The following is a 24,189-nucleotide window of genomic DNA, read 5'->3' as shown; positions in this document are numbered from 1 at the left end:
CCCGCAAAGTGTGGGAGATCAGGGGCGCTCCGGAGCACGCCAAGCTACCAGACGGAAGGCAGAGATTTGGGCGGCACCCCACGCTCTAGTCCAGAGATCACGCCCAGCCCCCGGCCACCCGCGGCTCGGAGTCCACACACCGCCTAGGCAGAGATCGCCTGGGTGAGCCACCCGATGCCTCCTCCTCCTCCAGCTCCAGCCCTGCCTACATGCGAGACTGCGCCATCGAAGTAGCCAGTCCACACTTCTGCCCACTGGTGAGCCGGGCTGGAGAGTGACCGCAGAGGAGGCGGGGCCCTGCCGGTCACGTGGCCGAGCGCCGGCCTGGGTGACAAGGTCACAGGCCGCGGGTTCCCTCCCGCGCAGTTCCAGCGGAGGCGGGCGTCTGGGACGTTTGCACCGCCACCCCAGCACTCTACGCGCCGCGCGACCCTGGTGCGACTACCCTACTCACCCGAAGGGACGCGGGGACGCGGCGCCGAGTTCCGCGCCGCAGCTGGGTGACGGGATTCGCCGGGACTTGGCTCTCAGCCGCCCACTGATTGCGCCTAATGAAGCGGAGGCGCCGCGCGGCCTGCCGGGACTTGTAGTTCGTGGTTCCCTAAGCCGCGGCCAAGCGAGCCGCCGGACCCGCGCTCCCCGTGGACCGCTCCTTCCGAGGAGGTAGAGGGGTCAAGACACCTAACCTGCCAGGGGCACTTATTTCTCTGCCCGGGCTGCGGACACACAATCTTTCTGAAATTTGTTTTCAATAGTCTTTCCGAAGGAGGCGTAGATTCGTGTTCCGTGGAGGATGGAGTTGTGGGCTTGTGCATTTCAAATAAGGTATTAGAACAAGAGAGGAAGACATTCACTGACAGTTGCCGAGTGGTGAGAATGTGCTGATTGATCTTAGTTATCTTTGGCCCCCCCTTCGTTCATTCATTGACCTGCATCGCATGTTTATAAGATGTGCTTTGGAGACATTCATCAGACGTTCATTCCACAAATATCTCTTGAGACACTCCCCGGGGAGCAGAGATGGGGGCGGGGGGGGGGGGCGGTCATCTATCAATTCAATCAATTCCAGTCAAATTTCCAACAGGATTTTGCCTGGACTTTCACAAGCTAATCTAAAATTTATATGCAAAAAAAAAGGGGGGGGTGGGTAAAGCATAACCAAAACACTCCTGGAGGAGAATGACATGTTTCAAGGACTTGGCCTTTCATACATCAATATTTATTATAATGCTATAAAAAATTGAGGCCATTTAGTATTAGTATAAAGATCCCGGGTGGGGAGAGAGAGAAGAAATCAGCCTAGAGAACCCAGAAACAGATCTAGGAATAGGTGGGATCTTGATATATGATAGAGCTAGCATTATAGGTCAGTGGGGATAGGCACATTATTCAGTATATGAGCTGGAACAACTAGTTATCTGTTGGATTCCTCACTCCAGGTAGATTAAAGACTTTCAACGGGAAAAGCAAAATAAGATGTTTTAAAAGAAAATAAAGGAAAACATTCTGTGATCTCAGGATAGGGTTTATTAAATGACACAAACTATTTAATACCTTGATAAATTTGGACAACATTAAATTCAATAACTTCTCTTCATCGACAAGCATTACAAAACAAGCCGCAGACTAAGACAATTGCAGTACAGAGACAGCAATAGTATAGAATTGCGTAATACAGCCCCACTGTCTCACATGGGCAGTGTATGCATGCTAAGATAAAAACATGAATAATTTTCAAGCAGTGTAAGAAGTGTGAGCTGAAGCCATGAACAAAGTGATATAGGAACACAAAGAAGGGAGCAGTAATTTTGCCCAGGAGATTCTGAAATGCTCCATAAACTAAGAACTGACTTGGAGGCTGGGAATTAAAGTCTGAATAGGGGCTCCCCTGGAGAAAGTTGTCGGCATCAAAAAAAATCCTATAAAAAAAAAAAGCATAAAAATGCAGTAAAATACAGTAAAAGACATAAAGGTATTTAAATTAAAATGGGAAATTTAAAACCAGAGAGAGAAGACAGAATAAATATATTAAAAACTTAATATGGTTCCTCTAATTGCCCCCCTAAGTTTAACTATGAAAATGTTACCAGCAGGCTAACAGCTACCCTGAGGAATGGAAATGGGGAGGGGAGGCTAGAGAACTTTCAGTTTGCATTCTGTGCCCTTGTATCATATTTGAATTTTTTTTTTACAATGAATGTGCATATAACTTTCACAACTAAAATTTAATTACTTAAACATGTAAAAAAAATTTATTATAATTTTTAAGTCTTCCAATTCAACGTGGTATGTTGAGTATACTCATTTAAATCCACTCCTTCCTGAAATCCCTTGAAAATGACAAGAAAGAAATAAAAAAGTCATAAAAGCCGAAGGGAACAAGAGACAACAGCAGATAGGAAAAATCAAAAAATAAATGTGGGGAGCTCCAACACAGATAGGGAAATAAGACTTTTATAAACAAGCCTGTGAGCCCCAGCCCCAGAAATTTCTGATTTTAGAGTCTAGTCTGGGATGTGGATCTCCCTTTGTAATTCTTAGAAAGCTCCCTCAGTGATTTTAATGGGCAGCTTAGTGGAAAGCTCTGTCAAGGAGGCAGTTCGTGTAGTGAAAAGTGGGTGGATTGAGAACAGTGGTTCTCAGCCAGGTTAGAATCACCTGGAGAGCTTTAACAATCCTCCTGGGCCACACCCTGGACCTCTTAAGTCATTTTCTGGGGAAAGGACCCAGGTGTAACTATTTTGTAGAACTCTCCGGATGGTTTCAATGCACAGTCAACGTTAGACACCACTGAGTTAAAGAGTCTTGTTTGGACTGTGTGACTTAAAGTAAGTTTTCTAATTTGGCAGAGCTTGACCTTCCTTTTGATTTACCAATGGTAAAATGATAAAATGGTGGTTTCCTTCTTGATAAAAGGTGTTAACCACCATCTGTCCTACCTGCCTCAGAGGTCCTTGTGAGGATCAGGTGAGATGGGGTATGTGCTTTGAAAACCAGATATTGCTGTGAAGACATGTTCCATTAAGCTTAGAAGAAAATCCAGACTCTTAACTCACATGGCACCCCTGGGCCTGTTCCTACTCCCTCCGTCTCCACCCTCACCACCCTTCTCCCTCCCAGCTCAGGCCACTCCAGCCTAACCAGCTTCCTGTCTGTTCCTCAACCTGCCAAACTGGCTGCTGCCATGAGACCCTTACACTTGCTGTTCCCCCATAATTTCAAAGGTCTGCTCCATCCCAGCAATCTGTTCTCTGTTCCAATGTCACCCTTCCAGGGAGGCCATCCCTGACTACCCTTATCTAACCACCACCAATGCTACACATTCCCTGAGACACGTTGTATCCCCTTACCTTGCTTTATAACACTCATCTGTATATTATTCATTTGTTTAGATGGCTTTTATCTGTTTCCTCCACTGGACTTAAAGCTTCATGAGAGCAGGGATTTAGATCTTCGGTGCCTAGAAAGGAGATAGACAACAGATAAGCAAAGAAATAACAGGATCGTTGCATGACATAATAAGCCCTGTGAAAGAAAGAAGTAGGGGTGTGTGATAAAGAATAACTAAACAGAGGCCAGAGATGGCGTCTTTGGAAGGAGAAGTCAGGCAAGGTGTCTTTGAGGAAACTGCAACCTGATGGATGAGCGAACCAGCCATGAGGAAGATGAGAAAGTGTATTCCAAGCAGAGGGAACACAAGTGCAAAGGCCCAGGGGTAGGAAAGAGCCTGGCATGTTTGAGGAACAGAGAGGAGCCTAGTGGAACTGAAACAGAGAGAATGGTATAGGAGGGGGTAGGAGAGGCAGGTAGAGGACCTCGGAGCACTCACTCGTTTGGATTTTAGTCCAAGTGCACTAGAAAGCCATTGAAGGATTTTGTTGAGATGGGATATGACCCAAGAAGCTAAACAGAAAATGCACTGAGCAACCAAAGCTATCAGGGGAAGTGGCTAACTTATTTCACAACCGACCACAAAGTCCCAGTTGAGTTTCTGAGGCAGTAAGGCCTGGGGTTAGTAAACTGAATATTTAGAATGCTGTTCATGAGAGGCATTCATTCAGGATGCTGTGTGTCTTGTCTCAGAAGTGGACTATCTGGAAGGAAGCGTCACACAGCAGCCAACCAGAGGAAAAGCAAGAGAATCCAAGGAGCAAGATTCTTGCTTAAGACAATGAGAAAACATTACTGCAGAGAGAGTAATAAGGGAATTGTGTGCTATGCAGGAGGGAGAAAGTCTTAGGGCCTGTAGTAGAGGAAGCAAGAAAGCTGCATTTGGTTCCCACCAGTATTCCAAAGATGAACAATGCCCTGGTTGGGTAACAACCACAGAAGGAGACTTGAGCTGGAGGGCTGGAGCTTGTATTAGCACCTGCCCAGGACAGAGAGTGTTCCAGCAGGAGAAAAGCAATCAACCTAGATCCAGGACCAGAAGGTCAGCCTCCAGATACCCAGAGGGCAGTTGAACATTTGCCAGAAAGTCTGCAGGCCAATCCATAGGCCATATACATTTGTGTGCTAGGGTCAAAGAGCAGAGGTTAGGGCTGGAAAGAGAGCAAGGCCTGCTGGCTCTGGACACTTCTAGGTATCAATGACCATGAGATAGAAACCTGCTCAGCCTGCCCCGTGGGATGGCCAGACTGGCCTGGACTTGATGGGAGTTTAAAGGGATATTTTTTAACACCTGGGAAGAAGTAAATCAAGATGAGTAATCTGGAATTCATTTCCAAGCCAGGGGCTGGAGTGACATGGAGAGCAGGGATTTCTTATCTGCCCCTGACTGGCTGAAGGATCCCACAAAAGGCACATCACACAGGCTCTTCAGTTTTCTTATTCTTTTTCCAGCTTTATTGAGATATAATTGTCACACCCTTCAGTTTCCTTATCTGTCATGAGGAAGAAAAAAAAATTCCTTGCAAGAAACAGCTGATAAAAAGAACCAAATGAATTCTTAACCAGAATTCTAAATCAGTTTACTAGAGATATGTGTGCATATCCCATATATATTCCATAAATATACATATATACATATATATGGGACATACTATATTTATATATATAAATGTTATATTTGCATATATATGCTATCATTTATCAAGCACTTAATATTTCCAGCTGCTAGTCTCAGTGCTTTAAGTATATTTTCTCATATTACCTTCATGATATATGAGCTAGACATCTTTATTACCCCCACTTTATAGCTGAGCACACTAAGGCACTGAGAGTTAAGCAGCTTGTCCATGATCACTCTGTAAGGGTGGAACTGGGATTCCACCCCACAAATCTGACTCCGCATCCCATACTTTGGAATAAGCAGTTCACTCTGATCATAGGTATATTTAAAAGGAATCATTTGAGGCAAATGTCTCTGGGGCCAAGGTAATCTATGGCCCTGAGGTCTTTGAGCAGTTTTAACAGGAAATAGGCAAGCTGGCTCAGCAGTAATCCTTTATTATCAACCATTAAGTGGCCACAGCTTTCAGTTAAGAGGGAGGATGGACTAGGAGTTTGGTTAGCTGGTTCCAGTCCTGCCTATGCTACTTGTTGGCTGCCGACCTTGGACCTTGGACCAGTCATTTTTCCTCCCTCGGACTCAGGATCTTCTTTAGTAAAGCAAAGGAATTTTAGGGGCAGAACTCTAAAGTCTCTTCCAGCATTCCACATTCCATGATTCTTTGAGTCTGGAAGCAATGTCCAACCTCCTATAGACTGACACAGAGGGCATAGCTGAGTAAGCCCCTACACTGAATATCCTCTGTATCCTGCCAGAGGTCCTCTCTCCACCCTTCTCTGCCCTGCCCTGTGCCCAGGAGACTGACCAGCGCAAGCTGCATCCCCAGGGGCTCCCCTGTCCTCTTAAAGTGGTTTAGCCAGTGGTAGGAGCAGGAGACAGGAGCAGGAGACAGATAGGCCCAAGGAGAGAAGGAGACAGGAGCAGGAGACAGATAGGCCCAAGGAGAGAGAGGCCCAGGTATCTGTATATCTGTTCACACACACACACACACACACACACACACACACACACACACACACTGAATCCTGTGTGCGCTCCTGCCCTTTGTGTCTGCATTCCAGCAGAGGCTGGGTTCCTCTCCTGCCACAGTTCCGCTGGGGCACTTCTGCCCAGCCCCAGCTCTCATTGGGTTGCAGGAACACCACCATTCCCACACTGTGCCCCCTTAGACCTGAGAGCGTTGATGGCTTCCTGCTGTGCCAGTTTCTAGCTGTTTCCCCACCACTGGCTGGTTCCCTTAACTGCCTATGCCTCCACTGAACAATTCGTTCATTCAACACCCTGCATTGAAACCCTTGAACATGCCCCCTGTTTCCCGCAGGACCCTTTCTGCTACTGCCCCCTTGGTGGTGAGGTGGCTTCCCTCCTTGTTGCTGCTACCATGACATCAGAAATTTCTCCATGTCACAGAATCCCAGACCTCAACACAGGAACTCCACAACACAGGAATCCCACCTCCTATCAAAGTCCTGCAGGCCTCCCCACCAAGCCCTACCACTAGCAGGGGACCTAGAGATAGGCACTTTCAGAGTAAGGGAGCAGGATTCCCAATTCTCCCACAGCGCTGGAAGCATCAACAACACTATTTTACTAGCCAAAGTCTATTAAAAAATGCCTTAGATTCCTCTTCTGTAAATTGGGGATAATAATATCTGTTCTCAGGCTTGCTATAAGGACCGGATAAAACAGCCTATGCAAGGGCTTAGTACATTGCCCGCCAAAGACTAAGTAGATGTTCAATAAATTTAATTCCCTTTCTCTATTACGCAACTGGGAGGAGTGGGGAAGCCATGAAAACAATTTGATGAGGTAAAGTGGCTTCTCCAGAAATACCATGCCACCTCCTTCAGATATGTAGTGGAATAGCCAGGGACTGGGATGGCAGTGGACCAAAGCAGAAAAAAAGAACAACTCATCAGAAAAGCAGGCTTTTGTCAAAACAAAAACAAAAGAAAAAAAAAAAAACCACAATGCTCAAACCCAACTGCAATGAGCAATTATGGAACAATAACTAAATACTTTCTATAATTAGAGAGAGAAACTATGACAAGTGATCAGGGTGCCTTTGTCTGCACTGACCCTCTACACCCAAGGAAGATCTTAGCTCACATGAAATGGAGACTAGGGATCTTTGTGTCTTTTTTTTTTTAATTTTCTTGAGAAATTAAATCTCACACCACCCTTCTGTTGCCAAGAAAGGGAGGCAGAGGAGACAGTGAGGACCCTCTTATCAAAAAAGAAAGGCAATTGGAAATGTGACTCATGTCAAGGGCTAATTCAACCCTCCTGAGAGAGGCAAGGGTCTTATAGCTTCCCACAAGAGCTGCTGACACCCTGGCCCTACCCTGCTGACGGGGCAGGTGGGTGGGTTAGCATTTCTGTGGGAAGAGGAGGGCACATGGGCTTTGATGGCTATCTATCAGGAGGCCCCTTTGACTGAAATCTGTGGAGGAGCAAATCCTTATCTTTAACAATGGATATTCTGGACAAAAGCAAAGGAGAAGATATTCCCACAAACATTAGTGTTAGAGACTTGTTCTCTCGGTCTTGACAGAAGGACCAAGCTAGCTTCTTCGCCCTGAACCTCGATGGCTGCCCAGACCCTGCTATTCTCCCAGGTTCCTTTTCCCTTCCTTCTCCTCAGTCCCACCTCACTGAGGCTATTGACCCTTCCATCTATCTTTCCCTCTTTCTCCTTCCTCGCCATTCCTGTCGCCACAAGCATTGTCAGGCTCCCCACACATCCCACATCTAAACTCTTCCACAGACTTCCATCTGGTCCCCCTTTCTCCAGACTCCTCCCCCTCACAGACATTCCACAAAACACCACCTAAAACACCGCATTCACTATGCCATTCTCTACACTGGGACTTTCTCAACTATGGTATACACTATGGTATACACCAGGTGCCCCTGGCATACACTAGGTACTTTTTGGTGGTGTAATACACATGCTTAGTGTTCTGCCCAGGTCCCCTTTACCAGGCCAGTATCCCCATTACTCAGCTCCTGTGAGTGTTGGCTGCTAACAGTTCACAGCTGCCCCATCCTCCAGAAAATTAACAGGGCAGAAGGAAGCTGCCTCAACAGGAAATGTCTGAAAGGTTACACCCTCACACGTTCCCACATCATGGTTTCACAAAGGTCCTCTGTTTCTTGAATACTGGGATGCTACAAACTGCTTCTTTGGGAGAAAACCAAGCCAGTCTGGGAAAATCTAGGGCACCTGAAGTTCAGTTCCATAAGAGGCCACGAAGACCTAATTGTCTCCCCCTTCCCACCTGGAAGAAACAGTTGTCGGGTATCTACTATGTCCCAGGTGCTGAGCCATTATTAAGCACCTTGTTTTGAAGATACTGATGTAAATAATATGATTTTCCTGCCATGCTGAGAATCCCGTAGTCTGATGGTAGACACAGATTATTGTTTTTTAATTTTACAATCAATTTTAAAAATGCTATATAGACATGTGTAAAGTAATACTGGGGGGGGGGGGGGTGGCGGACAGGGAGCTCCTCTGTTTCAGTTAGAATGGAACGTAATGAAGTTCAGGTTCAGCAGCTGGGTTCCAGTGTGGGCTCTCCCACTTACTAGCTGAGTGCCCCCAGGCAAGTCAGTGATGGTGTCTGCTGGGGAAAAAGAGCAACGAAATGCCCCTAGGAAGGCTGGAAGGCGATATATCTACTTAATGCACATTGTGTCTGGGGAATAGGATTGCAGGTGGTTATTTTATTCTGTTTTACTATTTTTCAAATTTTCACAGACAATAAAATCCTTTTAAAATCAGAAAATGAGACTCACTAAATTTTTTTAATGTGATTTAATTCTCATAAGTACACTCCCAGGAACATTCTTAAAAAGCATCTCTCCTCCTCCCCTTACTTTATCTACCTATCTATCTATCTGGCAGAGTTCACTAAAGGGTGGTTTTTAGGACCACCTGCATCAAGATCACTTGGACGTCTTAGTAATATACAAATTCCAAGCACTACTCCCTGGATTCAGACTGTCTGGAGTGGAGCCCAGAAAACTGTATTTTGACAAGCTCCCTAAATGATTGTATTCTCAGCATGAGCCTGAGAACTACTATTGAAGTGAATGAAACATTCTATTTATGTTAATTTTGCAGGTAACTAGGACTTACCCACACATGTAACCTTTTAAAAGTTTTACACTTCCTTGTAAAATAAGTTTGCTGAACAGAGTGTAAGTTTTCTTGGTGAAAACATGGAGTCATGTCCATGATATGGTGAGGACATTTCTGTTGATGTCTCCCTCTCTAAAGGGGTCCTGGGTGGTGATACTCTTACAGTTCTATTCATTTTGTACCATTATTCACCATCCAGTCTCTGGTACTCTTTTTATTAAAGAGCATTTATTTACCACTTCCTAGTACACCAATTGTCCCACTAAAAGAAATCTAGGCTCTTTAGAGCCTCATTCCACACCTGGGGATGGAAATGTATGAGATAAGATGATCCTGAAATATCTTGTCATACCAGAAAGCGTGGAAGCTATCGACGACTACTAGGATTAGGTCAGAAAAACTCAGAAGTGAACATGAAGAGCCTCCACTTGCAAAAGGATGGGACAATTTGATAATCTGCTAAAAATATCAATGGATTGAAACACATCAAATATCTTTACCTCTGTGAGTTTATGATGGTACTCCAAAAAGAAAAAAAAATTTTAAGTCATCGCTGAAGAATGCAAGAAAACCACCTAATTATTTTTAAAATGGGTCATTAAAGAGAAAGAATCTGGCATTCATTCTCTTTTTCCTTTGTGAAATTCTCTTTTATAAAAGTATGCCGGCTAATAAATAAAAAAGAAATGACAATTAGAACATCACAATTCTGCAATTCCTAATGATTTATGGGTGTAGCAATGATCATGAATGTCTGCTAACATCACAAGAAAGACTACCAGACTTTGGATTTTCCTGATAGAAGTAAACACCATCATGCATGAAGTTGCTTTGTCCCTCCCCTAGCCCCACAACAAAAACAAAGCCAAACAAAACCTTGAATCTGATCAAGCCTCTAGAGCTAATGAAGAATTTACAGGAAATGGAGGAAGAACAATATCACAAAGATGCAAAATCAAAGCTATAGGAAACTCTAGGAGGCAGATTATCAAATTTCTTCAACAAAATATTGCATGAAAAAAATAAGAAACTATAAAAGAGATGTGAGACACATCAACCAGTCACAATGGATAAACCCTATTTGGATCTTGATTCAAATAAGAAAAAAAAAAAATATATATATATATATATATATATATATATTAAAACAGCAAAACCAAGAACATACAAGAAACATACAAAACAAAAACGTTTAAGACTATCAGAGAAAGACCAAAATTGGGTAGATATTTAATGATACTGAAGAATTCATTATTTTTTAAATTTAGGTATAATACTGGTACTTTGTGGTTTTTGAAAAGGAGTCCGTATCTTTTAGAGAAGAATGCTGACATATTTGCAAATAAAATACAATATTTGAGATTTGCTTCAAAATAATCTGGGGAACGGAGTGGCAGGGGTACCATGAGCAAGATTGCCCCCATGGTGAAAAATATTAAAGCTGGTGGTAAATTCATCAGGTTCATTTTTCTGTTCTCTCTACTTTTGAGTATGTTTGAGATTTTTTTTTAAATTTTTTAATGTTTATTTATTTTTGAGAGAGAGCGAGAGAGAGCATGAGAGGTGGAGGTGCAGAGAGAGAAGGAGACACAGAATCCAAAGCAGGCTCCAGGCTCTGAGCTGTCAGCACAGAGCCTGACATGGGGCTCGAACTCACAGAGTGCAAGATCATGACCTGAGCCGAAGTCAGAGGCTTAACTGACTAAGCCGCCCAGGCGCCCCTATGTTTGAGATTTTTAATAAAATGTTCAGCATATTCATGGTTGAAACTTGAAATTTTCAGAAAAGTAAAAGAAGAAAATTTAAATTATCCATAATCCCACCCCACAGAGATAATCACTACTATCATTTTGCTGTATACCCTTCTTGCTTTTTAAATATAACAGAAATCCTGCTGTGAATATTGTTTTATAATTTGCTTCTTTCACTTAAGATAGTATATTTTTCCTTGTCATTAAAAATTCTAGGGGCATCTGGGTGGCTCAGTCAGTCAAGCGTCCAACTTCAGCTAAGGTCATAATCTCGTGGTTTGTGAGTTCAAGTCCCACATCAGGCTCACTGCTGTCAACCTGGCAGTGCAGACCCTGCTACAGACCCTCTGTCCTCCTCTCTCTGTCCCTTCCCTGCTTTCATTCTCCCAAAAATAAATAAATGTTTTTAAAAATTCTAAAACACTATTCTTAATAGTTACAATAGTATTTTAGTTCCTAACATTTAGTCAAAACTCTATTTTTGCTACTAAAAAATTTTGCTGCTCTGAACATCCTTGAAAATGTTTATTTGGAGGCCCCACTCTTTTTTTAAAAGTAGAGCTAGTAGTTAAAAGAAGAGAAATTATTTTCGGGTATTTAATACATACTATCAAACTGTTCCCTAAGGTTATAACCATTTATATTCCTGCCAGGAGTAAGGTAGAATTCCCCTTTTACCAAACCTTACCCTTCTGGGAGGTTTTAATTTTCCCGATTTCATAAGGAATTCTGAGTCCAAAGAGCAATTGATAAGTGTGTTGAAGCCAGACAGGCCTATCCTTGAATCCTATTAGCTCTGTGACATTGTGAGTGTTACCTGACCTCTCTGGATCTGGGAAAAGAATAACATTGGGACATCATGGCCATTGAGTAAGATCAGAAATGTAATGATATATTACCTGGACATTTCTTAGCATGGTGCCAGGCTTGGTAAATGTTAGTTATAACTACCATCATTATCATTATTATTATTACATATTACCTTCCTATAGAAAAAAATTCTTAGCTTTTGTGACAGCTGCTTTCCTTTTCATGAAAAGGCTTTTTTACTTACCTCTGCATTCCAGCTGTATTTAAGATAAGTTAGGATGCTTCTGGTTGGATCTCAAAGAAACCTCAAGTCAAAATGATAAAGCTGCAGCACCCAAAGGTAAGAAGGATTTAGAAGACATGGTCTGACTCTGTTTTTAGTGACTTTGGCAGCTCTGCCCTTCTCTGTCTGTTGTTTTCAACCCCATGCCAATGTCCCTGGGATAAGGCAGCTTTCCAATAAAAGAGATGCAACTAAATCTCCATGCTTCTTCATTCACTTCCAGAAAGACTTCCTGCCCACTACCCTCCAGTCAGATCTTGAGATGTACACTGGTTGGGGACATGGCTTTATTTATTTTTTGACTTTTAATTTTTTTTTTTTTGGGGGGGGGGTGGAACTTGACAGGCTGATTCTCAAGGTAAAGATCCAAGAGGAAATACTGAAATCTGAGGCTACTGAATAAGGAGACCAATGTGAGAGGACCAGTTGTAACAGGAACAGAATAAAAGAAACCCCAAACAGTTCTACACTTATGGACATTTGCTACATGACAGAGGTGGCCTGCAGATCGGTAAGGAAGGAGCAGACTTTTTAATACAGAGCGCTGATAAAATTGAGCATCCATGTAGAAAAAATTGAAATTACATTCCTATCTCACCTCATGCACGGTAATCAGTTCCAGGTGGAATTGACCTACATGTAAAAGGAAAAACTGGAAAGCTTTCATAAGATAATACAGGAAGCATGTTCAAGACCTTGGCACAGAGAAGAATTTCTTAGACAAGACACAAAGAGCAGTAACCAGAATAGAAAAGATTCATAAATTTGCTTAATAATCACAATTTTCTGTTCATCAAAAGATACCATGTTGGAGCAAAAAGACAAGCAGAGCAATAGAAATACATGTGGTAGATAAAGGGCTAGTTTCCAAACCACATGAAGAATTCCCACAAATCAACAAGAAAAAGACACATAACCTGTAAGAAAGGGACAAGACATTAGAACAGGAACTTCACAATAGAGGAAATCAGGGGCACCTGGGTGGCTCAATCGGTTCAGAGTCCGACTTCAGCTCAGGTCATGATCTCATGGTTTGTGGGTTTGAGCCCCCCATCAGGCTCTGTGCTGACAGTTCAGAGCCTGGAGCCTGTTTCAGATTCTGTGTCTCCCTCTCTCTCTGCCCCTCCCCTGCTTGCCCTCTGTCTCTCTCTCTCTCTCTCTAAAAAATAAATAAGTATTAAAAATTTTTAAAAAAAGAGGAAACCAAAGGCACTCTCCTCATTACTAATTAGGGAAATGCAAATTAAAATTGATGCCATCACTACATACCAGATATAAAATTCTACAAGGTGAGCATATTAAGTGGTGGAGGTGAGAACATAAACTGAATCAACCACTTTGACACTGGTTTGACATTATCCACAAGCAGGAAGATCTGCATACCCCATGACTCAGCAATCCATTCCTGGGTATATGTACCCTAGAGAAACTGACACACCAATATTCACAGCAGCATTGTTCTTTACTAACTCCAAATTGTAAGCGCCCAAGTGCTCATCAGTAGTAGAACAGAAAGTCTTAGACAAGTTAGCCAATACCCTCTCTAATAATAACAATAACTAGTACTCAAAGGGCACTTACTAGGTGCTAAATGCTGATACTAATCATTACAAATACATGCAGAGCTTAACTATGTGCCAGGTACTCTTCTAAATAGGCTCCGTGTATTTACTCATATATTTATCATATATTTCACACTTAACCCATGAAGAAGGTACAATTATTATCTCCATTGGCTTTTTTTTTAAGTTTATTTATTTGAGAGAGGGAACGTGAGAGAGAGAGAAGAGAGAGCACGCACTGGGGAAGGGCAGAGAAAGAGGGAGACTGAGAATCCCAAGCAGGCTCTACACTGTCAGCACAGAGCCCGACTTGGGGCTTGATCTCACAGGCCGTGAGATCATGACCTGAGCTGAAATCAAGAGTTGGACACCTAATGGATTGAGCCACCAAGACGCCCCATCTCCATTTTCAAATGAGGAAACTGAAGTCAAGAGGTTCACTAACTTGCTCAATATCACACAACTAGTGGTAAAAGCCAGGAGTCTGTCTTCATGGAGCATACTCTAAGGCAGAACCTTAAGAAAAACCAGCAGATACAGAGTTAATAAATAGAGGCGCAGGGGCGCCTGGGTGGCTCAGTCAGTTAAGTGGCCGACTTCAGCTCAGGTCATGATCTCACGGTCCATGGGTTCGAGCCCCACGTCGGGCTCTGTGCTGACAGCTCAGAGCCTGGAGCCTGTTTCAGATTCTGTGGCTCCCTCTCTCTGACCCTCCCCCGTTCATGCTCTGTCTCTCTCTGTCTCAAAAATAAATAAATGTTAAAAAAAAATAAATAAAAAGTTTAAAAAAAAATAAATAGAGGCTCAAGAATTTAAAAAAAAAAAAAAAAAGGAGAAAGTCCATTGTGGCTTCCAGTTATCTCACAGGGGGTCTCAGGAAACTTGGAGCAGAGATCTTTTTCTTAATAACATCTTTATTGAGATATAATTCACATACCATAAAATTCACTCTTTCAAAGTGTACAATTCAGTGGTTTTTATTATATTCACAGAGTTGTACAACCATCACCAGTATCTAATTTTAGGAACCTTTCCAATAGTGTAAAATGAAACCTGCACCCATTAGCAGTCACTGGTCTTTCCTGGTCCCCCCTTCCGATCCCCCAACCCTGGCCCTAGCCCCAGGCAACCACTAACCCGTGCTCTGTCATGGTCATGTCTGTTCTGAATATTTCATATGGATGGAATCATAATATCTGGTCTTTTGTGACTGGCTTCTTTCACTTGGTATAATGTTTTCAGGGTTCAAACATGTCATATCATGTGCTGCTACTTCATTCTTACTACTGAATGATATTCTATCCCATGGAGATTCATTTTGTTTATCCATTCATTAGTTGATGGACATTTGGGTTGTTTCCACCTTTTGGCTATTATGAATAATGCTGGGCTATGAGTATTATGTACAGGTTTCTGTGAAACATGTTTTCATTTTGGGGGGTATATACCTAAGAGTGGGGTTTCTAGGTCATATAATAACTCTATGTTTAACATTTTGAGGAACTGCCAAACTGTTTTCCAAAGTAGCTACACCCTTTATTCCCACCAGCAATGTATGAGGGTTCCAATTTCTCTACATCCCCATTAATACTTCTTACTGTCTATCTCTTTTATTATGGCCAACCTAGTGAGTGTGGAATGGTATCTTATTATGGTTTGGAGCAAAGTTCTTGACTGTAGGTTGAACTTGACCTTGATCTCTGCAAGGGAAGTCTCTTCCATCCTCAAGCCTTCACGAAACCTCTGCCATGTCTCTCAGACGCCTGGTAGGAGCGGACTCATGTCTGTGAGCAAGGACAGGCACCGGTCCTTCACTTTCAGTTGACCTTCCCACCAGTCACAGCTAGACCTGCTAGTTCCCTTGCTGGATGCACGCCCTCAAAAAAAAAAAAAAAAAAAAAAAAAAAGTTCACAGGGTCTACCCACTATCATTACTTTTCCTATGGGCTGAGCCTGGCCTTGACCATTCAGACAGTCTTCCATTGTCAAGTTGAGAGATCCTAGATTCTTTCTCTCTCCTCTGGACTGCTCAAAGAGAAACACTCTCACCTCTGGAAGCTTCTCTTTATTGCCCTGGGAAAATTTTGATTTGCCTTTGTCAGGAACAAGCATGTAGATAGTTTATTTTATGGAGGGGTGTAAATTCCACCAGCTACACAGATTCTGATTTCTGTTACTTAAACACTAGAATATTCTCAAACTGTCATCTAAAGGAATAGCTTTATATTATTGTTGATGTATAATTGAGTGATGGATGTGAAAACTCCTTCTGTTAGGAACTTGTGTTGATGGAATTTTGAGAGGTGGTCCCCCAGGGTACACGTGTGTCCTTCTGGTAAGTCAGGGAAATGTGAAGATGTGAGTGCAGCTGGTATATGGAACCAGAAGGACTTGGCCATTGACCAGGTTCAGTCATGTTTTGTTTGTTAGTGATGTGACAGCTAGGGACACGACCCCTTCTGAGAAGGGGTCAGGGTAGAAGGTCAAAGGCAGGTCAATAGGCAAAGAAGATCCAAAGTCTGCTGCTGCTACCTCTGAGAACTTTCTCAAGCTGTTCCATCTGCTTAAACAGCCTCTCAACCCCACCCACTGCCTAAACCTCTGCCACTGTCCTTCTAGGCCTCACCCACTAATAGTATATGACCCTGGTCAGGTGATAGATATTACAGGAAGCATCCTCCGAACTCCCAGACCTGGTGAAGGGACTCTTGTTGGTACTTCCAAAGCATTTTGGGCTTACCTCCAGCATGGCACTCATCACATTGTGAGGTTACCTTTTTACACCAGGGGCTGCAAATGCATATGCCTACAGAGGCCAAGCAAATTATCAAAATAAGTGAAGCCGGTCAGACATGAGAATAATCCTGGCTTTTAAACAAAAAGATCATTCATTTGTCTGAAATCATGCAGCCACTTCGACCCATCTTTTTATCTCTTTTGAGAGCATCCTAGGTAAATGAAAGGTTTTACTTCTATCATAAGAAAAGCAGTACAGCTGCAACAATGAACAGCCAGTGACTCCCTCAGCTTTGGATGCAACAGGGGGTGGCGGGGTCTGTGGCCCACATTGCCACATGACCAAATGCATTCTAGAGGACTGCCACCATGGGAGCACGCAGGCCCAGCTCCGCTGTTTTCCAAAAGCAGTGGTAATTCCAGATTTTATTGAAATCTCCCCATTTTGAATTATCTGCAACTAATTCAAAAAGTTTAAAGTGTATGTGTGGGGAACAAACAGAATACTTCTGAAGACCAGGTTTAGTCCACAAGCCCCAGATGGACCAATCCACTGGTTGTTAGGACTTGGGCTATCAGTATTTCACTGAGTCCCCCAAATTAGCACAGGGTCTGGTACAGAAAAAAAAAAATTTTTTTTGTTTTTTTTTTTGCTGGTACAGAAAAAAATTTTTTTCAGGGGCATCTGGGTGGCTCAGTCAGTTGAGCTTCCAACTTTGGCTCAGGTCATGATCTCACAGTCCCTGAGCTTGAGCCCTGCGTCGGGCTCTGTGCTGACAGCTCAGAGCCTGGAGCCTGCTTCGGATTCTGTGTCTCCCTCTCTCTCTACCACTCCCCCACTCATGCTCTGTCTGTCTCTCTCTCTATACCAAAAATAAACATTAAAAAAAAATTTTTTTAAGAAAAAAAATTTCTGACAAATTTTTGATAAATTTTTGAAGAATAACAGCAGATAACCATTTAGCACTCACTGTGACCCAAGCATGTAAGAACTTTTCATTCATTATCTCACATCATCTTCACAGCCTTATGAGGTAAGTAGACTTGCTGAAGGATACAGAGCTAGGAAGCAAAGGGGGTGGGACTCAAACTCAAGTCTGACTCCAGATTTCTTAGAAAAGTAGAATCAGGGGTGCCTGGGTGGCTCTGTTGGTTAAGCACCCAACTCCTGATTTTGGCTCAGGTCATGATTTCATGGTTCATGGGATCGAGCCCCACCTCGGGCTCTGTGCTGACAGCATGGAGCCTGTTTGGGATTCTCTCTCTCCTCTCTTTCTCTCTCTCTGCCCCTTCCCATTCAGTCTCTCTCACTCTCTCAAAAATAAATAAATAAACATTAAAAAAATAAAGAAAACTAGACTCTTCCACTCCAGGCCCAGTATGGAATAGTAGTTAAGATCATATTCTCTGGAACTAAGGTCCAGATTGGTCACTTTCTATTTGTCATCAGGCAATTTACATAACATCTCTAAGCCTCCATCACTTGGTCTGTAAAATGGAGATAATAAGAATTAACTACTGGGTTGCCTGGGTGACTCAGTTGGTTAAGTGTCTGAATCATGATTTCAGCTCAAGTCAAATTCCCAGGGTCGTGGGATCAAGCCCCATGTCACGCACCATGCTGAGCATGGAGCCTGCTTAAGATTCTCTCTCTTCATCTGTCACTCTCCCCAGCTTGCACGCTCTCTTTCCCTTTCTCTCTCTCTTTCTCATAAAAAAAAAAGAGTTTTAACTATTCATAAGGTTTTAAGGGGCAAATGAGTTAGACACAGAGGAGCTCATCAGCAAATAACTATTCTTATTGTGCTAGTATTTTCCCCTTTAGGGTTATTAAATCCATAGCCAAGCACACACACTGAAGCTTCTTCATCCACATTCGGGGATATTCAGGTGGAATATCTTGCTACTAGAGAAGAGACAAGGAAGTAATGTAAGGAGTCACTTCAGATATCAGATGGCTGCCTTCTGAGCCGGCAGCACACTCGATAGGAATGAAAATGATCAAAACAAATGACAGCGCTCAGGGCAGGGGGCAAATTGTTCCCCTGCCAGGCTATTCAACAGAAAAAGGAATAGTTATCTTGGGTCTAAAGCTTCATCCCCACTGGAGCCTTACGTTTCAAATCCCTTTCAGGTTAGAGCCAGCTTTCAAAAAGAATAATTAAATCTGAAAAGAAATGGGGTCAGCAGGTCTTGCAGTGCTTTTAAACAGGAAGTCTCAGAGCTCAGGGAGGGAAGCAGCTGACAGCAAAGCTGCTTTCCTGTACCTCAAAACGAAGAACGGCTCAGCTCGGTCCCAGGAAGGAAATGCAGGAGCCCGTCCCACCACATACAAGTTCACCCTAACTTTAAGTCATCTAGAGTCGAATAATCGATTCTACTCAAAAATTGCTGCATTCCAGAACAATTTCAGTTTGTCTAATAAAAATTACTGTTATCTTTAGTAACAATATAAAAACAGATATTGCACTCATGGTAACTAAGAAATGAAATACCTGGGAATCAATATCCTGACAGACGGGTACAATCTATATAAAGAAAACTCCAAAATATTATTGAAAGTGATGAAAGAAGATTTTAATAAGCCAGAACCCAAACAGTGTTCCTAAAACATAAAAATGTAAAGATATCAGCTAATCTAGGTTAATTCATGGTCAACTCAATAACAATATTCCTAAAAGCTTTTCAAAAAGTACTCAACAGGGGCGCCTGGGTGGTTCAGTCGATTGAGTGTCTGATTTCGGGTAGGGTCATGATCTCATGATTTGTGAGTTCCAGCCCTGCATTGGGCTCTCTGCTGTCAGCACAGAGCCAGCTTAGGATCCTCTCCGTCCCCCTCTCTCTGCCCCTCCCCCACTCATGCTCGCGCTCGCGTGCGCATGCTCTCTCTCTCTCTCTCTCTAAAAAGAAATAAACATTAAAAAAAAATTACTCGGGCACCTGGGTGGCTCAGTCGGTTGAGCATCTGACTTCAGCTCAGGTCATGATCTCTTGGCTCATGGGTTCGAGCCCTGCTCAGGCTCTGTGCTGACAGCTGGGAGCCAGGAGCCTGCTTCAGATTCTGTCTCCCTCTCTCTCTGCCCCTCCCCCACTCGTTCTCTCTTTCTCTCTCTCTCAAAAATAAACATTAAAAAATTTTTTTAAATACTTGTCAAAATAATTCTAAATTTAATTTGGAAAAAATTAATGAAGGCATACTATGTCATACTTCTTATTCAGTTATTTATTCATTTTATTAATTTTGCATTTTACTTGACTTTGCTTTTACAGCTTTATTGCAATATATTTCACATCCCATAAAATTCACCTTCTAAAGTGCACAGACTGGTGGGTTTTAGTATATTCACAAAGCTGTGCCACCATCAGCACTATATAATTTTTCAACACTCCAAAAATAAACCCTTGTACCCACTAGTAGTCACTCACCTTTTCCATCCTCCACCCCCTACCCAACCCAGCCCCAGGTAAATTTTTTTTAAGTAAGTTCTACACCCAAATTGGGGCTTGAACTCATGACCCCAAGATCAAGAGTCGCATGCTTTACCAACTGAGCCACCCAGAGCACCTCCCCCCCCCCCAGTAAATATTAATCATTCTGTCCCTACCATCTGTCTATTCTGGAAATTTTATATGAATGGAATTATATCTGGCCTTTTGTGATTGACATCTTTCACTTAACATAATGTTTCCAAGGTTTCTATAGTCAAGAATTTAACCTTGCACAGAGATCTGACCTTTGTCCTCAGCTTCTGGGGAATAATTTCTAAGCTCTTGAAATGTCATGCTTAAGAGGAGCATCGTTGTTTGCCTGGGAGTCTTGGGTCACCAGATTGTCTAAAAATATAATTTAGGGTGGGTACTGGGCACATCAAATAGTCAGGGTAGGGGATGGCCAGAAAGTCCAGCAATGTGCTTTAGTGTAGGGGTCTAGGTTACCCAGTATCAGTAGATGTCTGGAGGGGCTATAGACTGAGATCAGCCACATAAGCAATCAGTCACGCCTACATGATGGAGACCCAGTAAAAACTTTGGATGTCAGGGCTCAGGTGAGCTTGCCTGGTTGGCAATAATCCCTGAAGACTGTCATGTATCACTGCCAGGAGAGCAATGCTGTCCTGGCTACACGGGGAGAGGACAGCTGGTTGCTTCATATTTGGAATCCTCCTGGATTCTGCCCTATGCATTTCTTTCTTCCCTTAGCTGATCTGAATCTAGATCCTTTTCCTGTAATAAGCCATGAGGATAACACCTTTCAGTGAGTTCTGTGTGTCCCTCTAATGAATTATCAAAACTAAGAGGCAGGTGCCAGGGTAGCTCAGTTGGTTAAGCGTCCCGACTCTTGATTTCAGCTCAGGACATGACCTCACAGTTCATGAGGCTGAGCCCTGCGTCGGGCTCTGCACTGACAGAACTGTGGAGATCATGAACTGAGCCAAAACCAAGAGTCAGAGGCTTAACCCGCTGAGCCACCCAGGTGCCCCGCCCCATTCTTGCTTTTGTTTCCTTTGCCTACAGAGACATATCTGGAAAGAAATTGCTAGGTCCTATGTCAAAGAGGTTACTGTCCGTGTTCTCTTCTAGGATATTTATGGTTTCAAGTCTCATGTTTAGATCTTTAATATATTTTAAATTTATTTTTGTGCATGGTGTAAGAAAGTGGTCCAGTTTCATTCTTTTGCATGTTGCTGTCTAGTGTTCCCAATACCATTTGTTGAAGAGACTGTCTTTTACCCATTGGATATTCTTTCCTGTTTTGTCAAGGATTAATTGACCATGTAATTGAGGGTTCATTTCTGGATTTTCGATTCTGTTCCATTGACCTATGTGTCTATTTTTGTGCCAGTTCCATACTGTTTTGATTACTTCAGCTTTGTAATATAACGTGAAGTCTGGAATTGTGATGCCTCCAGCTTTGCTTTTCTTCTTCAAGGTTGCCTTGGCTATCTGGGGTCTTTTGTGGTTCCATACAAATTTTAGGACTGCTTGTTCTCACTCTGTGAAAAATGCTGGTAGTAAACCTAAAGCCAGCCGAAAGAAGGAAATCATAAAGATTAGAGCAGAAATCAATGATATAGAAACTAAAAAAAAAAACAATAGAACAGATCAATGAAACCAGGAGCTGTACTTTGAAAAAAGTACTAAAACTGAGAAACCTCTAGCTAGACTCATGAAAAAGAAAAGAGAAAGGACCCAAATAAATAAAATCACAAATGAGAGAGGAGAAATAACAACCAACATCACAGATATGCAAACAGTTATAAGTAAGCAAACTGAGAGAGAAGTTAGGTTGATGAAGTTTTGGGGTGATGGGGAGTTCTTGGGGTCTGGAGCCAATAGCCAGGAAAGAATTCTAAAGATATCTTTGGTGTAAAAAGGTGATTTTATTAAAGCATGGGGACAGGACCCATTGGCAGGAAGAGCTGCACTGGGGTCCTGACAGGTAACTCATTATATACCCTCAGGTTAGGAGGGGATCAGGGATAGAGCAAGTCTCTAAGGTATTTTGGAAGCAAGGTTTCTAGGACCTTGAGGGGCTAGCCGTTGATAGGAAAACGCCATTTATTACCGTTTAATAAAACATCAGTCACGAGACCCTTCAGGTGTATATGGGGGGCCATAAGCTTGGAGCATGATTGCCAGCATATATCTTGAGAAGTTGAGATAAAAGAAATTGACTTGCAGGATCCTGGAGTTTGGGATAATGTTAAGCTAAGGTTCTCTTTTGCCCCCAGCAAAATGTCATCCTTGAGGCAGCTAAGGTCCTAGAGAGAGGTCACTCTGCCGGTCTCAAGGACTTGTCAGTGGGCTCTAGTCAGTAAGGGAATTTAATTTTTCATTTGCCTTAGTTTCCCACTTCACCATGGCAAGCACTTAAACCCCTTTCCTTTGTTCTCGGGTAGCCAGGAGTGTCTGAGGAATATCACACATATTCCACCTGGGGGTCGGCGGGGGGGGGGGGGGTTGTGCTAGCTTGTTCTTTGTCCCTTAGCCTGCCTCATGCTCCCTCATCAAGGTGGCATGCCCAGGACGCACAGCTAGTAAATAAGCGAGTCGGGAGAGGAGCTTCGGAATCTGTGTGTTTAACCACTTCGGACACTGACTTCACAATCTGTGTGTTTAACCACTCCACCCTGTCACCTCACTTGCGGCTACAGAGTCACAGCTAGTTAGGAATCAGGTTAGGTCCTCGCTTCTGTGAGAATGAATTTTCCCCTCTACCTGGAATACCAAGAGTGGAGTGAGCAGATGGGTCCTGGCCAACTGGAGCAGCACCAATTCTGACCCACGTGGGGCCCTCCATTTTGAGCTGCTAATACCTGGGTAAGGAGGGCTGTGTGGCAGGAAGACCCAGCACAGAGGAACACAAACCCCCTCACCTACACAACTGAATAAAGGGCTTGGCCTCGGGGTATAATATCATATTACTTGTGCAGTAGATTTGCCTTCTTAATTATGTTTTGCCAAGATTGTTATTAAAGTCAGTTGCTCTTCTGCATATACCCCAAGGACAGTGAGGGACCATGACTGGTAGAAATGCTTCACACGCAGGTGCTTCTGTGAGAAACGAGAGTGGATGGTAGAAACACTTCTCCGCCCCTTTCTTTCAATTCAGCATCCCTGGTCTTGGTCAGTATCTTACGGACTTCCCATGTTAATTACTTTAACCTTGTCCTCAGTGGCCTCCTTTGTCTCTCATCACCATAGAAACCCACTCGGACTTAAGAACTGTCTTTATTGCCAGTTTCTGTGACCCGGCCCTCTATTTTAGCCCTCCTTCAGCTCCAAATCACCTGCTGAATTAAATCTAAGCTCCTTGATCTTGGCTTCTGGGACCTTGTCTAATTTGCTGCTCTTTTATACTCTTTCTAGAAATAATACATTCCTGGAGCAGAGGTTAAAGCAGATCAATGTCAACCAAAATATTAACAGTAATAACTAATATATTTACATAGCGCTTTAGAGTTGAGTAAAACATATTCATCTGCACTACCTCAATTAAACACTCCATGATAGATGTACAGCATGTAACACGATCAGCATATTAAGTTTAATAAAATCGGGGCCCAGAGAAGCATCTTGACTGATGAGGAGAACAATGGCAAAAGAAATGTAGATAAAATTAAATATCCTTACTACTTGTAGCCCACTGATAAATTATTAAGACAGGCAGAGTATGACATTCCTCAAGGAACTCACAACTGCCTTAATGTTAATGTTTTGCTAGAGGCAGAAAGCAAGCTCAGTTTGACTATAGCCAGACCTCCAGGATCCCGTAAGTCTTCTTTAACATATAAAAATCTCATCAGAAATTTCCTTTATCTCTACTCGCCCTCGCCCCCCCCCCCAACTTAAAAGTATACAATCAATCATTCCTCACAATCCCAATGCAGTTCTTCCTGCCCTCGGGTCCTGTCTCCATGCTTTCATAAAAATGCCTTTTGCACCGTAAAGCCTCAAGAATTGTTTCTACACCGTTCACTCCTAGTCCATGTCACATAGACCATGATAACACAGTTTATTGGTGAAGCTATAGCCTGAATTTATATCTTCAGACTCCTACTGTGCTTGTTACATTACACAATGTGATCGATAATCCTGCATTTACCAAAATAGTTGTTTTGTTTTGTTTTTTTTTTTTCCTTTTGGCTTACATGCTGTGACAGACAAGATTCTAAGATCTATCCCAAGATCTCCTCCCTGCCCACCCCTTAGGTACATGCCCAGCATAATCTCTGGGGCTGTTAATATGAGACAACTGTCCCCTGATTATGTGGTTATATGGCAAAGTTGACTTTTTTTTTTAATGCTGACTTTTTTTAAAAAAGCTTTATTTATTTTGATAGAAAGAGAGAGAGAGAACCAGTGGGAGAGGGGCAGAGAGAGAGAGA

General features: G+C 42.8%; 1 protein-coding gene across 5 annotated transcripts in view; it reads right to left on the bottom strand.

Moving 5' to 3' along the window:
* ADCK1 (aarF domain containing kinase 1) overlaps positions 1-24,189 on the bottom strand; it is a 150,245-nt gene that overhangs the window by 120,356 nt on the left and 5,700 nt on the right. For 3 of the 5 annotated variants that reach the window (XM_019427332.2, XM_053889660.1, XM_019427335.2), the window contains exon 1: positions 455-578. The exons of 1 other annotated variant lie outside the window; for it this stretch is intronic. The gene's annotated coding sequence lies outside the window, so the exon portion shown is untranslated. Of the gene's footprint in view, positions 1-209; positions 281-454; positions 579-24,189 lie in introns of those variants that run through there. One more of the 5 variants, XM_053889659.1, reaches the window with a different exon arrangement.

This window comes from Panthera pardus, unplaced genomic scaffold, assembly GCF_024362965.1.
Source record: "Panthera pardus isolate Hobbes unplaced genomic scaffold, ASM2436296v1 HiC_scaffold_24, whole genome shotgun sequence".
In the NCBI taxonomy this organism is placed as follows: domain Eukaryota; kingdom Metazoa; phylum Chordata; class Mammalia; order Carnivora; family Felidae; genus Panthera; species Panthera pardus.
This window is presented reverse-complemented; position numbering and strand designations above follow the sequence as displayed.